Below are 14,941 nucleotides of genomic sequence, written 5' to 3' on the forward strand. Positions count from 1 at the left end.
AGTGGAACTCACAAATCCCAAAGTGGTTGCTGAGAATGATTCTCTCTAGTTTTTATACGAAGATATTTCCTTTTCTACCGTAGGCCCAAAATCGCTTGAAATCTCCACTTGGAAATTCCTCAAAAAGAGGGTTTCAAATCTGCTCTGTCTAAAGTAAGGTTCAACTCTGTGAGTTGAACACACGCAGCCCAAACAAGTTACTGACAATTCTTCTGTCTAGCGTTATATGCAGAAATCCCGTTTCCAACGAAATCCTCAAAGAGGTCTCAATATCCACTGGCAGACTTTACAAACAGAGTGTTTCCAGACTGCTCTATGAAAACAAAGGTTAAACACTGTGAGTGGAACTCACACATCTCAAAGTGGTTGCTGAGAATGATTCTCTCTAGTTTTTATACGAAGATACTTCCTTTTCAACCGTAGGCCCAAAATCGATTGAAATCTCCACTTGGAAATTCCACAAAAAGAGGGTTTCAAATCTGCTCTGTCTAAAGTAAGGTTCAACTCTGTCAGTTGAACACATGCAGCCCAAAGAAGTTACTGAGAAACCTTCTGTCTAGCATTATATGCAGAAATCCCGTTTCCAACGAAATCCTCAAAGAGGTCCAAATATCCACTTGCAGGCTTTACAAACAGAGTGTTTCCAAACTGCTCTATGAACACAAAGGTTAAACTCTGTGAGTGGAACTCACACATCCCAAAGTGGTTGCTGAGAATGATTCTCTCTAGTTTTTATACGAAGATATTTCCTTTTCTACCGTAGGCCCAAAATCGCTTGAAATCTCCACTTGGAAATTCCACAAAAAGAGGGTTTCAAATCTGCTCTGTCTAAAGTAAGGTTCAACTCTGTCAGTTGAACACATGCAGCCCAAAGAAGTTACTGAGAATTCATCTGTCTAGCGTTATATGCAGAAATCCCGTTTCCAACGAAATCCTCAAAGAGGTCCAAATATCCACCTGCAGGCTTTACAATCAGAGTGTTTCCAAACTGCTCTATGAAAACAAAGGTTAAACTCTGTGAGTGGAACTCACACATCCCAAAGTGGTTGTTGAGAATGATTCTCTCTAGTTTTTATACGAAGATATTTCCTTTTCAACCGTAAGCCCAAAATCGCTTAAAATCTCCACTTGGAAATTCCACAAAAAGAGGGTTTCAAATCTGCTCTGTCTAAAGTAAGGTTCAACTCTGTTAGTTGAACACATGCAGCCCAAAGAAGTTACTGAGAATTCTTCTGTCTAGCGTTATATGCAGAAATACCGTTTCCAACGAAATCCTCAAAGAGGTCCAAATATCCACTTGCAGGCTTTACGAACAGAGTGTTTCCAAACTGCTCTATGAACACAAAGGTTAAACTCTGTGAGTGGAACTCACACATCCCAAAGTGGTTGCTGAGAATGATTCTCTCTAGTTTTTATACGAAGATATTTCCTTTTCTACCGTAGGCCCAAAATCGCTTGAAATCTCCACTTGGAAATTCCACAAAAAGAGGGTTTCAAATCTGCTCTGTCTAAAGTAAGGTTCAACTCTGTCAGTTGAACACATGCAGCCCAAAGAAGTTACTGAGAATTCTTCTGTCTAGCGTTATATGCAGAAATACCGTTTCCAACGAAATCCTCCAAGAGGTCCAAATATCCTCTTGCAGGCTTTACGAACAGAGTGTTTCCAAACTGCTCTATGAACACAAAGGTTAAACTCTGTGAGTGGAACTCACACATCCCAAAGTGGTTGCTGAGAATGATTCTCTCTAGTTTTTATACGAAGATATTTCCTTTTCTACCGTAGGCCCAAAATCGCTTGAAATCTCCACTTGGAAATTCCACAAAAAGAGGGTTTCAAATCTGCTCTGTCTAAAGTAAGGTTCAACTCTGTGAGTTGAACACATGCAGCCCAAAGAAGTTACTGAGAATTCTTCTGTCTAGCGTTATATGCAGAAATCCCGTTTCCAACGAAATCCTCCAAGAGGTCCAAATATCCACTTGCAGACTTTACAAACAGAGTGTTTCCAATCTGCTCTATGAAAACATAGGTTAAACTCTGTGAGTGGAACGCACACATCCCAAAGAGTTTGCAGAGAATGATTCTCTCTAGTTTTTATAGGATGATATTTCCTTTTCTACCGTAGGCCCAAATCGCTTGAAATCTCCACTTGGAAATTCAAGAAAAAGAGGGTTTCAAATCTGCTCTGTCTAAAGTAAGGTTCAACTCTGTGAGTTGAACACAGGCAGCCCAAAGAAGTTACTGACAATTCTTCTGTCTAGCGTTATACGCAGAAATCCCGTTTCCAACAAAATCCTCAAAGAGGTCCAAATATCCACTTGCAGATTTTACAAATAGAGTGTTTCCAAACTGCTCTATGAAAACAAAGGTTAAACTCTGTGAGAGGAACGCACACATCCCAAAGTGTTTGCTGAGAATGATTCCCTCTAGTTTTTATATGAAGATATTTCCTTTTCTACCATAGGCCCAAATCTCTTGAAATCTCCACTTGCAAATTCCACAAAAAGAGGGTTTCAAATCTGCTCTGTCTAAAGGAAGGTTCAACTCTGTGTATTGAACACACGCAGGCCAAAGAAGTTACTGAGAATTCTTCTGTCTAGCGTTATATGCAGAAATCCCGTTTCCAACGATATCCTCAAAGAGGTCCAAATATCCAATTGCAGGCTTTACAAACAGAGTGTTTCCAAACTGCTCTATGAAAACAAAGGTTAAACTCTGTGAGTGGAACTCACAAATCCCAAAGTGGTTGCTGAGAATGATTCTCTCTAGTTTTTATACGAAGATATTTCCTTTTCTACCGTAGGCCCAAAATCGCTTGAAATCTCCACTTGGAAATTCCTCAAAAAGAGGGTTTCAAATCTGCTCTGTCTAAAGTAAGGTTCAACTCTGTGAGTTGAACACACGCAGCCCAAAGAAGTTACTGACAATTCTTCTGTCTAGCGTTATATGCAGAAATCCCGTTTCCAACGAAATCCTCAAAGAGGTCTCAATATCCACTTGCAGACTTTACAAACAGAGTGTTTCCAGACTGCTCTATGAAAACAAAGGTTAAACACTGTGAGTGGAACTCACACATCTCAAAGTGGTTGCTGAGAATGATTCTCTCTAGTTTTTATACGAAGATATTTCCTTTTCAACCGTAGGCCCAAAATCGATTGAAATCTCCACTTGGAAATTCCACAAAAAGAGGGTTTCAAATCTGCTCTGTCTAAAGTAAGGTTCAACTCTGTCAGTTGAACACATGCAGCCCAAAGAAGTTACTGAGAATTCTTCTGTCTAGCGTTATATGCAGAAATCCCGTTTCCAACGAAATCCTCAAAGAGGTCCAAATATCCACTTGCAGGCTTTACAAACAGAGTGTTTCCAAACTGCTCTATGAACACAAAGGTTAAACTCTGTGAGTGGAACTCACACATCCCAAAGTGGTTGCTGAGAAAGATTCTCTCTAGTTTTTATACGAAGATATTTCCTTTTCTACCGTAGTCCCAAAATCGCTTGAAATCTCCACTTGGAAATTCCACAAAAAGAGGGTTTCAAATCTGCTCTGTCTAAAGTAAGGTTCAACTCTGTCAGTTGAACACATGCAGCCCTAAGTAGTTACTGAGAATTCTTCTGTCTAGCGTTATATGCAGAAATCCCGTTTCCAACGAAATCCTCAATGAGGTCCAAATATCCACTTGCAGGCTTTACAAACAGAGTGTTTCCAAACTGCTCTATGAAAACAAAGGTTAAACTCTGTGAGTGGAACTCACACATCCCAAAGTGGTTGCTGAGAATGATTCTCTCTAGTTTTTATACGAAGATATTTCCTTTTCTACCGTAGGCCCAAATCGCTTGAAATCTCCCCTTGGAAATTCCACAAAAAGAGGGTTTCAAATCTGCTCTTTCTAAAGGAAGGTTCAACTCTGTGAGTTGAACACACGCAGCCCAAAGATGTTACTGAGAATTCTTCTGTGTAGCGTTATATGCAGAAATCCCGTTTCCAACGAAATCCTCAAAGAGGTCTCAATATCCACTTGCAGACTTTACAAACAGAGTGTTTCCAGACTGCTCTATGAAAACAAAGGTTAAACACTGTGAGTGGAACTCACACATCTCAAAGTGGTTGCTGAGAATGATTCTCTCTAGTTTTTATACGAAGATATTTCCTTTTCAACCGTAAACCCAAAATCGCTTGAAATCTCCACTTGGAAATTCCACAAAAAGAGGGTTTCAAATCTGCTCTGTCTAAAGTAAGGTTCAACTCTGTGAGTTGAACACATGCAGCCCAAAGAAGTTACTGAGAATTCTTCTGTCTAGCGTTATATGCAGAAATCCCGTTTCCAACGAAATCCTCAAAGAGGTCCAAATATCCACTTGCAGGCTTTACAAACAGAGTGTTTCCAAACTGCTCTATGAACACAAAGGTTAAACTCTGTGAGTGGAACTCACACATCCCAAAGTGGTTGCTGAGAATGATTCTCTCTAGTTTTTATACGAAGATATTTCCTTTTCTACCGTAGGCCCAAAATCGCTTGAAATCTCCACTTGGAAATTCCACAAAAAGAGGGTTTCAAATCTGCTCTGTCTAAAGTAAGGTTCAACTCTGTGAGTTGAACACATGCAGCCCAAAGAAGTTACTGAGAATTCTTCTGTCTAGCGTTATATGCAGAAATCCCGTTTCCAACGAAATCCTCCAAGAGGTCCAAATATCCACTTGCAGACTTTACAAACAGAGTGTTTCCAATCTGCTCTATGAAAACATAGGTTAAACTCTGTGAGTGGAACGCACACATCCCAAAGAGTTTGCAGAGAATGATTCTCTCTAGTTTTTATAGGAAGATATTTCCTTTTCTACCGTAGGCCCAAATCGCTTGAAATCTCCACTTGGAAATTCAAGAAAAAGAGGGTTTCAAATCTGCTCTGTCTAAAGTAAGGTTCAACTCTGTGAGTTGAACACAGGCAGCCCAAAGAAGTTACTGACAATTCTTCTGTCTAGCGTTATACGCAGAAATCCCGTTTCCAACAAAATCCTCAAAGAGGTCCAAATATCCACTTGCAGATATTACAAATAGAGTGTTTCCAAACTACTCTATGAAAACAAAGGTTAAACTCTGTGAGAGGAACGCACACATCCCAAAGTGTTTGCTGAGAATGATTCCCTCTAGTTTTTATATGAAGATATTTCCTTTTCTACCATAGGCCCAAATCTCTTGAAATCTCCACTTGCAAATTGCACAAAAAGAGGGTTTCAAATCTGCTCTGTCTAAAGGAAGGTTCAACTCTGTGTATTGAACACACGCAGGCCAAAGAAGTTACTGAGAATTCTTCTGTCTAGCGTTATATGCAGAAATCCCGTTTCCAACGATATCCTCAAAGAGGTCCAAATATCCAATTGCAGGCTTTACAAACAGAGTGTTTCCAAACTGCTCTATGAAAACAAAGGTTAAACTCTGTGAGTGGAACTCACAAATCCCAAAGTGGTTGCTGAGAATGATTCTCTCTAGTTTTTATACGAAGATATTTCCTTTTCTACCGTAGGCCCAAAATCGCTTGAAATCTCCACTTGGAAATTCCTCAAAAAGAGGGTTTCAAATCTGCTCTGTCTAAAGTAAGGTTCAACTCTGTGAGTTGAACACACGCAGCCCAAAGAAGTTACTGACAATTCTTCTGTCTAGCGTTATATGCAGAAATCCCGTTTCCAACGAAATCCTCAAAGAGGTCTCAATATCCACTTGCAGACTTTACAAACAGAGTGTTTCCAGACTGCTCTATGAAAACAAAGGTTAAACACTGTGAGTGGAACTCACACATCTCAAAGTGGTTGCTGAGAATGATTCTCTCTAGTTTTTATACGAAGATACTTCCTTTTCAACCGTAGGCCCAAAATCGATTGAAATCTCCACTTGGAAATTCCACAAAAAGAGGGTTTCAAATCTGCTCTGTCTAAAGTAAGGTTCAACTCTGTCAGTTGAACACATGCAGCCCAAAGAAGTTACGGAGAATTCTTCTGTCTAGCGTTATATGCAGAAATCCCGTTTCCAACGAAATCCTCAAAGAGGTCTCAATATCCACTTGCAGACTTTACAAACAGAGTGTTTCCAGACTGCTCTATGAAAACAAAGGTTAAACACTGTGAGTGGAACTCACACATCTCAAAGTGGTTGCTGAGAATGATTCTCTCTAGTTTTTATACGAAGATATTTCCTTTTCTACCGTAAGCCCAAAATCGCTTGAAATCTCCACTTGGAAATTCCACAAAAAGAGGGTTTCAAATCTGCTCTGTCTAAAGTAAGGTTCAACTCTGTCAGTTGAACACATGCAGCCCAAAGAAGTTACTGAGAATTCTTCTGTCTAGCGTTATATGCAGAAATACCGTTTCCAACGAAATCCTCAAAGAGGTCCAAATATCCACTTGCAGGCTTTACAAACAGAGTGTTTCCAATCTGCTCTATGAACACAAAGGTTAAACTCTGTGAGTGGAACTCACACATCCCAAAGTGGTTGCTGAGAATGATTCTCTCTAGTTTTTATACGAAGATATTTCCTTTTCTACCGTAGGCCCAAAATCGCTTGAAATCTCCACTTGGAAATTCCACAAAAAGAGGGTTTCAAATCTGCTCTGTCTAAAGTAAGGTTCAACTCTGTGAGTTGAACACATGCAGCCCAAAGAAGTTACTGAGAATTCTTCTGTCTAGCGTTATATGCAGAAATCCCGTTTCCAACGAAATCCTCCAAGAGGTCCAAATATCCACTTGCAGACTTTACAAACAGAGTGTTTCCAATCTGCTCTATGAAAACATAGGTTAAACTCTGTGAGTGGAACGCACACATCCCAAAGAGTTTGCAGAGAATGATTCTCTCTAGTTTTTATAGGAAGATATTTCCTTTTCTACCGTAGGCCCAAATCGCTTGAAATCTCCACTTGGAAATTCAAGAAAAAGAGGGTTTCAAATCTGCTCTGTCTAAAGTAAGGTTCAACTCTGTGAGTTGAACACAGGCAGCCCAAAGAAGTTACTGACAATTCTTCTGTCTAGCGTTATACGCAGAAATCCCGTTTCCAACAAAATCCTCAAAGAGGTCCAAATATCCACTTGCAGATTTTACAAATAGAGTGTTTCCAAACTGCTCTATGAAAACAAAGGTTAAACTCTGTGAGAGGAACGCACACATCCCAAAGTGTTTGCTGAGAATGATTCCCTCTAGTTTTTATATGAAGATATTTCCTTTTCTACCATAGGCCCACATCTCTTGAAATCTCCACTTGCAAATTCCACAAAAAGAGGGTTTCAAATCTGCTCTGTCTAAAGGAAGGTTCAACTCTGTGTATTGAACACACGCAGGCCAAAGAAGTTACTGAGAATTCTTCTGTCTAGCGTTATATGCAGAAATCCCGTTTCCAACGATATCCTCAAAGAGGTCCAAATATCCAATTGCAGGCTTTACAAACAGAGTGTTTCCAAACTGCTCTATGAAAACAAAGGTTAAACTCTGTGAGTGGAACTCACAAATCCCAAAGTGGTTGCTGAGAATGATTCTCTCTAGTTTTTATACGAAGATATTTCCTTTTCTACCGTAGGCCCAAAATCGCTTGAAATCTCCACTTGGAAATTCCTCAAAAAGAGGGTTTCAAATCTGCTCTGTCTAAAGTAAGGTTCAACTCTGTGAGTTGAACACACGCAGCCCAAAGAAGTTACTGACAATTCTTCTGTCTAGCGTTATATGCAGAAATCCCGTTTCCAACGAAATCCTCAAAGAGGTCTCAATATCCACTTGCAGACTTTACAAACAGAGTGTTTCCAGACTGCTCTATGAAAACAAAGGTTAAACACTGTGAGTGGAACTCACACATCTCAAAGTGGTTGCTGAGAATGATTCTCTCTAGTTTTTATACGAAGATACTTCCTTTTCAACCGTAGGCCCAAAATCGATTGAAATCTCCACTTGGAAATTCCACAAAAAGAGGGTTTCAAATCTGCTCTGTCTAAAGTAAGGTTCAACTCTGTCAGTTGAACACATGCAGCCAAAAGTAGTTACGGAGAATTCTTCTGTCTAGCGTTATATGCAGAAATCCCGTTTCCAACGAAATCCTCAAAGAGGTCTCAATATCCACTTGCAGACTTTACAAACAGAGTGTTTCCAGACTGCTCTATGAAAACATAGGTTAAACACTGTGAGTGGAACTCATACATCTCAAAGTGGTTGCTGAGAATGATTCTCTCTAGTTTTTATACGAAGATATTTCCTTTTCAACCGTAAGCCCAAAATCGCTTGAAATCTCCACTTGGAAATTCCACAAAAAGAGGGTTTCAAATCTGCTCTGTCTAAAGTAAGGTTCAACTCTGTCAGTTGAACACATGCAGCCCAAAGAAGTTACTGAGAATTCTTCTGTCTAGCGTTATATGCAGAAATACCGTTTCCAACGAAATCCTCAAAGAGGTCCAAATATCCACTTGCAGGCTTTACAAACAGAGTGTTTCCAAACTGCTCTATGAACACAAAGGTTAAACTCTGTGAGTGGAACTCACACATCCCAAAGTGGTTGCTGAGAATGATTCTCTCTAGTTTTTATACGAAGATATTTCCTTTTCTACCGTAGGCCCAAAATCGCTTGAAATCTCCACTTGGAAATTCCACAAAAAGAGGGTTTCAAATCTGCTCTGTCTAAAGTAAGGTTCAACTCTGTCAGTTGAACACATGCAGCCCAAAGAAGTTACTGAGAATTCTTCTGTCTAGCGTTATATGCAGAAATCCCGTTTCCAACGAAATCCTCAAAGAGGTCCAAATATCCACTTGCAGGCTTTACAAACAGAGTGTTTCCAAACTGCTCTATGAACACAAAGGTTAAACTCTGTGAGTGCAACTCACACATCCCAAAGTGGTTGCTGAGAATGATTCTCTCTAGTTTTTATACGAAGATATTTCCTTTTCTACCGTAGGCCCAAAATCGCTTGAAATCTCCACTTGGAAATTCCACAAAAAGAGGGTTTCAAATCTGCTCTGTCTAAAGTAAGGTTCAACTCTGTGAGTTGAACACATGCAGCCCAAAGAAGTTACTGAGAATTCTTCTGTCTAGCGTTATATGCAGAAATCCCGTTTCCAACGAAATCCTCAAAGAGGTCCAAATATCCACTTGCAGGCTTTACAAACAGAGTGTTTCCAAACTGCTCTATGAACACAAAGGTTAAACTCTGTGAGTGCAACTCACACATCCCAAAGTGGTTGCTGAGAATGATTCTCTCTAGTTTTTATACGAAGATATTTCCTTTTCTACCGTAGGCCCAAAATCGCTTGAAATCTCCACTTGGAAATTCCACAAAAAGAGGGTTTCAAATCTGCTCTGTCTAAAGTAAGGTTCAACTCTGTGAGTTGAACACATGCAGCCCAAAGAAGTTACTGAGAATTCTTCTGTCTAGCGTTATATGCAGAAATCCCGTTTCCAACGAAATCCTCAAAGAGGTCCAAATATCCACTTGCAGACTTTACAAACAGAGTGTTTCCAATCTGCTCTATGAAAACATAGGTTAAACTCTGTGAGTGGAACGCACACATCCCAAAGAGTTTGCAGAGAATGATTCTCTCTAGTTTTTATACGAAGATATTTCCTTTTCTACCGTAGGCCCAAATAGCTTGAAATCTCCACTTGGAAATTCAAGAAAAAGAGGGTTTCAAATCTGCTCTGTCTAAAGTAAGGTTCAACTCTGTGAGTTGAACACAGGCAGCCCAAAGAAGTTACTGACAATTCTTCTGTCTAGCGTTATACGCAGAAATCCCGTTTCCAACAAAATCCTCAAAGAGGTCCAAATATCCACTTGCAGATTTTACAAATAGAGTGTTTCCAAACTGCTCTATGAAAACAAAGGTTAAACTCTGTGAGAGGAACGCACACATCCCAAAGTGTTTGCTGAGAATGATTCCCTCTAGTTTTTATATGAAGATATTTCCTTTTCTACCATAGGCCCAAATCTCTTGAAATCTCCACTTGCAAATTCCACAAAAAGAGGGTTTCAAATCTGCTCTGTCTAAAGGAAGGTTCAACTCTGTGTATTGAACACACGCAGGCCAAAGAAGTTACTGAGAATTCTTCTGTCTAGCGTTATATGCAGAAATCCCGTTTCCAACGATATCCTCAAAGAGGTCCAAATATCCAATTGCAGGCTTTACAAACAGAGTGTTTCCAAACTGCTCTATGAAAACAAAGGTTAAACTCTGTGAGTGGAACTCACAAATCCCAAAGTGGTTGCTGAGAATGATTCTCTCTAGTTTTTATACGAAGATATTTCCTTTTCTACCGTAGGCCCAAAATCGCTTGAAATCTCCACTTTGAAATTCCTCAAAAAGAGGGTTTCAAATCTGCTCTGTCTAAAGTAAGGTTCAACTCTGTGAGTTGAACACACGCAGCCCAAAGAAGTTACTGACAATTCTTCTGTCTAGCGTTATATGCAGAAATCCCGTTTCCAACGAAATCCTCAAAGAGGTCTCAATATCCACTTGCAGACTTTACAAACAGAGTGTTTCCAGACTGCTCTATGAAAACAAAGGTTAAACACTGTGAGTGGAACTCACACATCTCAAAGTGGTTGCTGAGAATGATTCTCTCTAGTTTTTATACGAAGATACTTCCTTTTCAACCGTAGGCCCAAAATCGATTGAAATCTCCACTTGGAAATTCCACAAAAAGAGGGTTTCAAATCTGCTCTGTCTAAAGTAAGGTTCAACTCTGTCAGTTGAACACATGCAGCCAAAAGAAGTTACGGAGAATTCTTCTGTCTAGCGTTATATGCAGAAATCCCGTTTCCAACGAAATCCTCAAAGAGGTCTCAATATCCACTTGCAGACTTTACAAACAGAGTGTTTCCAGACTGCTCTATGAAAACATAGGTTAAACACTGTGAGTGGAACTCATACATCTCAAAGTGGTTGCTGAGAATGATTCTCTCTAGTTTTTATACGAAGATATTTCCTTTTCAACCGTAAGCCCAAAATCGCTTGAAATCTCCACTTGGAAATTCCACAAAAAGAGGGTTTCAAATCTGCTCTGTCTAAAGTAAGGTTCAACTCTGTCAGTTGAACACATGCAGCCCAAAGAAGTTACTGAGAATTCTTCTGTCTAGCGTTATATGCAGAAATACCGTTTCCAACGAAATCCTCAAAGAGGTCCAAATATCCACTTGCAGGCTTTACAAACAGAGTGTTTCCAAACTGCTCTATGAACACAAAGGTTAAACTCTGTGAGTGGAACTCACACATCCCAAAGTGGTTGCTGAGAATGATTCTCTCTAGTTTTTATACGAAGATATTTCCTTTTCTACCGTAGGCCCAAAATCGCTTGAAATCTCCACTTGGAAATTCCACAAAAAGAGGGTTTCAAATCTGCTCTGTCTAAAGTAAGGTTCAACTCTGTCAGTTGAACACATGCAGCCCAAAGAAGTTACTGAGAATTCTTCTGTCTAGCGTTATATGCAGAAATCCCGTTTCCAACGAAATCCTCAAAGAGGTCCAAATATCCACTTGCAGGCTTTACAAACAGAGTGTTTCCAAACTGCTCTATGAACACAAAGGTTAAACTCTGTGAGTGCAACTCACACATCCCAAAGTGGTTGCTGAGAATGATTCTCTCTAGTTTTTATACGAAGATATTTCCTTTTCTACCGTAGGCCCAAAATCGCTTGAAATCTCCACTTGGAAATTCCACAAAAAGAGGGTTTCAAATCTGCTCTGTCTAAAGTAAGGTTCAACTCTGTGAGTTGAACACATGCAGCCCAAAGAAGTTACTGAGAATTCTTCTGTCTAGCGTTATATGCAGAAATCCCGTTTCCAACGAAATCCTCAAAGAGGTCCAAATATCCACTTGCAGGCTTTACAAACAGAGTGTTTCCAAACTGCTCTATGAACACAAAGGTTAAACTCTGTGAGTGCAACTCACACATCCCAAAGTGGTTGCTGAGAATGATTCTCTCTAGTTTTTATACGAAGATATTTCCTTTTCTACCGTAGGCCCAAAATCGCTTGAAATCTCCACTTGGAAATTCCACAAAAAGAGGGTTTCAAATCTGCTCTGTCTAAAGTAAGGTTCAACTCTGTGAGTTGAACACATGCAGCCCAAAGAAGTTACTGAGAATTCTTCTGTCTAGCGTTATATGCAGAAATCCCGTTTCCAACGAAATCCTCAAAGAGGTCCAAATATCCACTTGCAGACTTTACAAACAGAGTGTTTCCAATCTGCTCTATGAAAACATAGGTTAAACTCTGTGAGTGGAACGCACACATCCCAAAGAGTTTGCAGAGAATGATTCTCTCTAGTTTTTATACGAAGATATTTCCTTTTCTACCGTAGGCCCAAATAGCTTGAAATCTCCACTTGGAAATTCAAGAAAAAGAGGGTTTCAAATCTGCTCTGTCTAAAGTAAGGTTCAACTCTGTGAGTTGAACACAGGCAGCCCAAAGAAGTTACTGACAATTCTTCTGTCTAGCGTTATACGCAGAAATCCCGTTTCCAACAAAATCCTCAAAGAGGTCCAAATATCCACTTGCAGATTTTACAAATAGAGTGTTTCCAAACTGCTCTATGAAAACAAAGGTTAAACTCTGTGAGAGGAACGCACACATCCCAAAGTGTTTGCTGAGAATGATTCCCTCTAGTTTTTATATGAAGATATTTCCTTTTCTACCATAGGCCCAAATCTCTTGAAATCTCCACTTGCAAATTCCACAAAAAGAGGGTTTCAAATCTGCTCTGTCTAAAGGAAGGTTCAACTCTGTGTATTGAACACACGCAGGCCAAAGAAGTTACTGAGAATTCTTCTGTCTAGCGTTATATGCAGAAATCCCGTTTCCAACGATATCCTCAAAGAGGTCCAAATATCCAATTGCAGGCTTTACAAACAGAGTGTTTCCAAACTGCTCTATGAAAACAAAGGTTAAACTCTGTGAGTGGAACTCACAAATCCCAAAGTGGTTGCTGAGAATGATTCTCTCTAGTTTTTATACGAAGATATTTCCTTTTCTACCGTAGGCCCAAAATCGCTTGAAATCTCCACTTTGAAATTCCTCAAAAAGAGGGTTTCAAATCTGCTCTCTCTAAAGTAAGGTTCAACTCTGTGAGTTGAACACACGCAGCCCAAAGAAGTTACTGACAATTCTTCTGTCTAGCGTTATATGCAGAAATCCCGTTTCCAACGAAATCCTCAAAGAGGTCTCAATATCCACTTGCAGACTTTACAAACAGAGTGTTTCCAGACTGCTCTATGAAAACAAAGGTTAAACACTGTGAGTGGAACTCACACATCTCAAAGTGGTTGCTGAGAATGATTCTCTCTAGTTTTTATACGAAGATATTTCCTTTTCAACCGTAGGCCCAAAATCGATTGAAATCTCCACTTGGAAATTCCACAAAAAGAGGGTTTCAAATCTGCTCTGTCTAAAGTAAGGTTCAACTCTGTCAGTTGAACACATGCAGCCCAAAGAAGTTACTGAGAATTCTTCTGTCTAGCGTTATATGCAGAAATCCCGTTTCCAACGAAATCCTCAAAGAGGTCCAAATATCCACTTGCAGGCTTTACAAACAGAGTGTTTCCAAACTGCTCTATGAAAACAAAGGTTAAACTCTGTGAGTGGAACTCACACATCCCAAAGTGGTTGCTGAGAATGATTCTCTCTAGTTTTTATACGAAGATATTTCCTTTTCTACCGTACGCCCAAAATCGCTTGAAATCTCCACTTGGAAATTCCACAAAAAGAGGGTTTCAAATCTGCTCTGTCTAAAGTAAGGTTCAACTCTGTCAGTTGAACACATGGAGCCCAAAGAAGTTACTGACAATTCTTCTGTCTAGCGTTATATGCAGAAATCCCGTTTCCAACGAAATCCTCAAAGAGGTCCAAATATCCACTTGCAGACTTTACAAACAGGGTGTTTCCAATCTGCTCTATGAAAACATAGGTTAAACTCGGTGAGTGGAACGCACACATCCCAAAGAGTTTGCAGAGAATGATTCTCTCTAGTTTTTATACGAAGATATTTCCTTTTCTACCGTAGGCCCAAATCGCTTGAAATCTCCACTTGGAAATTCAAGAAAAAGAGGGTTTCAAATCTGCTCTGTCTAAAGTAAGGTTCAACTCTGTGAGTTGAACACAGGCAGCCCAAAGAAGTTACTGACAATTCTTCTGTCTAGCGTTATACGCAGAAATCCCGTTTCCAACAAAATCCTCAAAGAGGTCCAGATATCCACTTGCAGATTTTACAAATATAGTGTTTCCAAACTGCTCTATGAAAACAAAGGTTAAACTCTGTGAGAGGAACGCACACATCCCAAAGTGTTTGCTGAGAATGATTCCCTCTAGTTTTTATATGAAGATATTTCCTTTTCTACCATAGGCCCAAATCTCTTGAAATCTCCACTTGCAAATTCCAGAAAAAGAGGGTTTCAAATCTGCTCTGTCTAAAGGAAGGTTCAACTCTGTGTATTGAACACACGCAGGCCAAAGAAGTTACTGAGAATTCTTCTGTCTAGCGTTATATGCAGAAATCCCGTTTCCAACGAAATCCTCAAAGAGGTCCAAATATCCACTTGCAGGCTTTACAAACAGAGTGTTTCCAAACTGCTCTATGAACACAAAGGTTAAACTCTGTGAGTGGAACTCACACATCCCAAAGTGGTTGCTGAGAATGATTCTCTCTAGTTTTTATACGAAGATATTTCCTTTTCTACCGTAGGCCCAAAATCGCTTGAAATCTCCACTTGGAAATTCCACAAAAAGAGGGTTTCAAATCTGCTCTGTCTAAAGTAAGGTTCAACTCTGTCAGTTGAACACATGCAGCCCAAAGAAGTTACTGAGAATTCTTCTGTCTAGCGTTATATGCAGAAATACCGTTTCCAACGAAATCCTCAAAGAGGTCCAAATATCCACTTGCAGGCTTTACAAACAGAGTGTTTCCAAACTGCTCTATGAACACAATGGTTAAAC

The sequence above is a fragment of the Gorilla gorilla genome, chromosome 20 (assembly GCF_029281585.2).
Source record: "Gorilla gorilla gorilla isolate KB3781 chromosome 20, NHGRI_mGorGor1-v2.1_pri, whole genome shotgun sequence".
Lineage (NCBI taxonomy): Eukaryota > Metazoa > Chordata > Mammalia > Primates > Hominidae > Gorilla > Gorilla gorilla.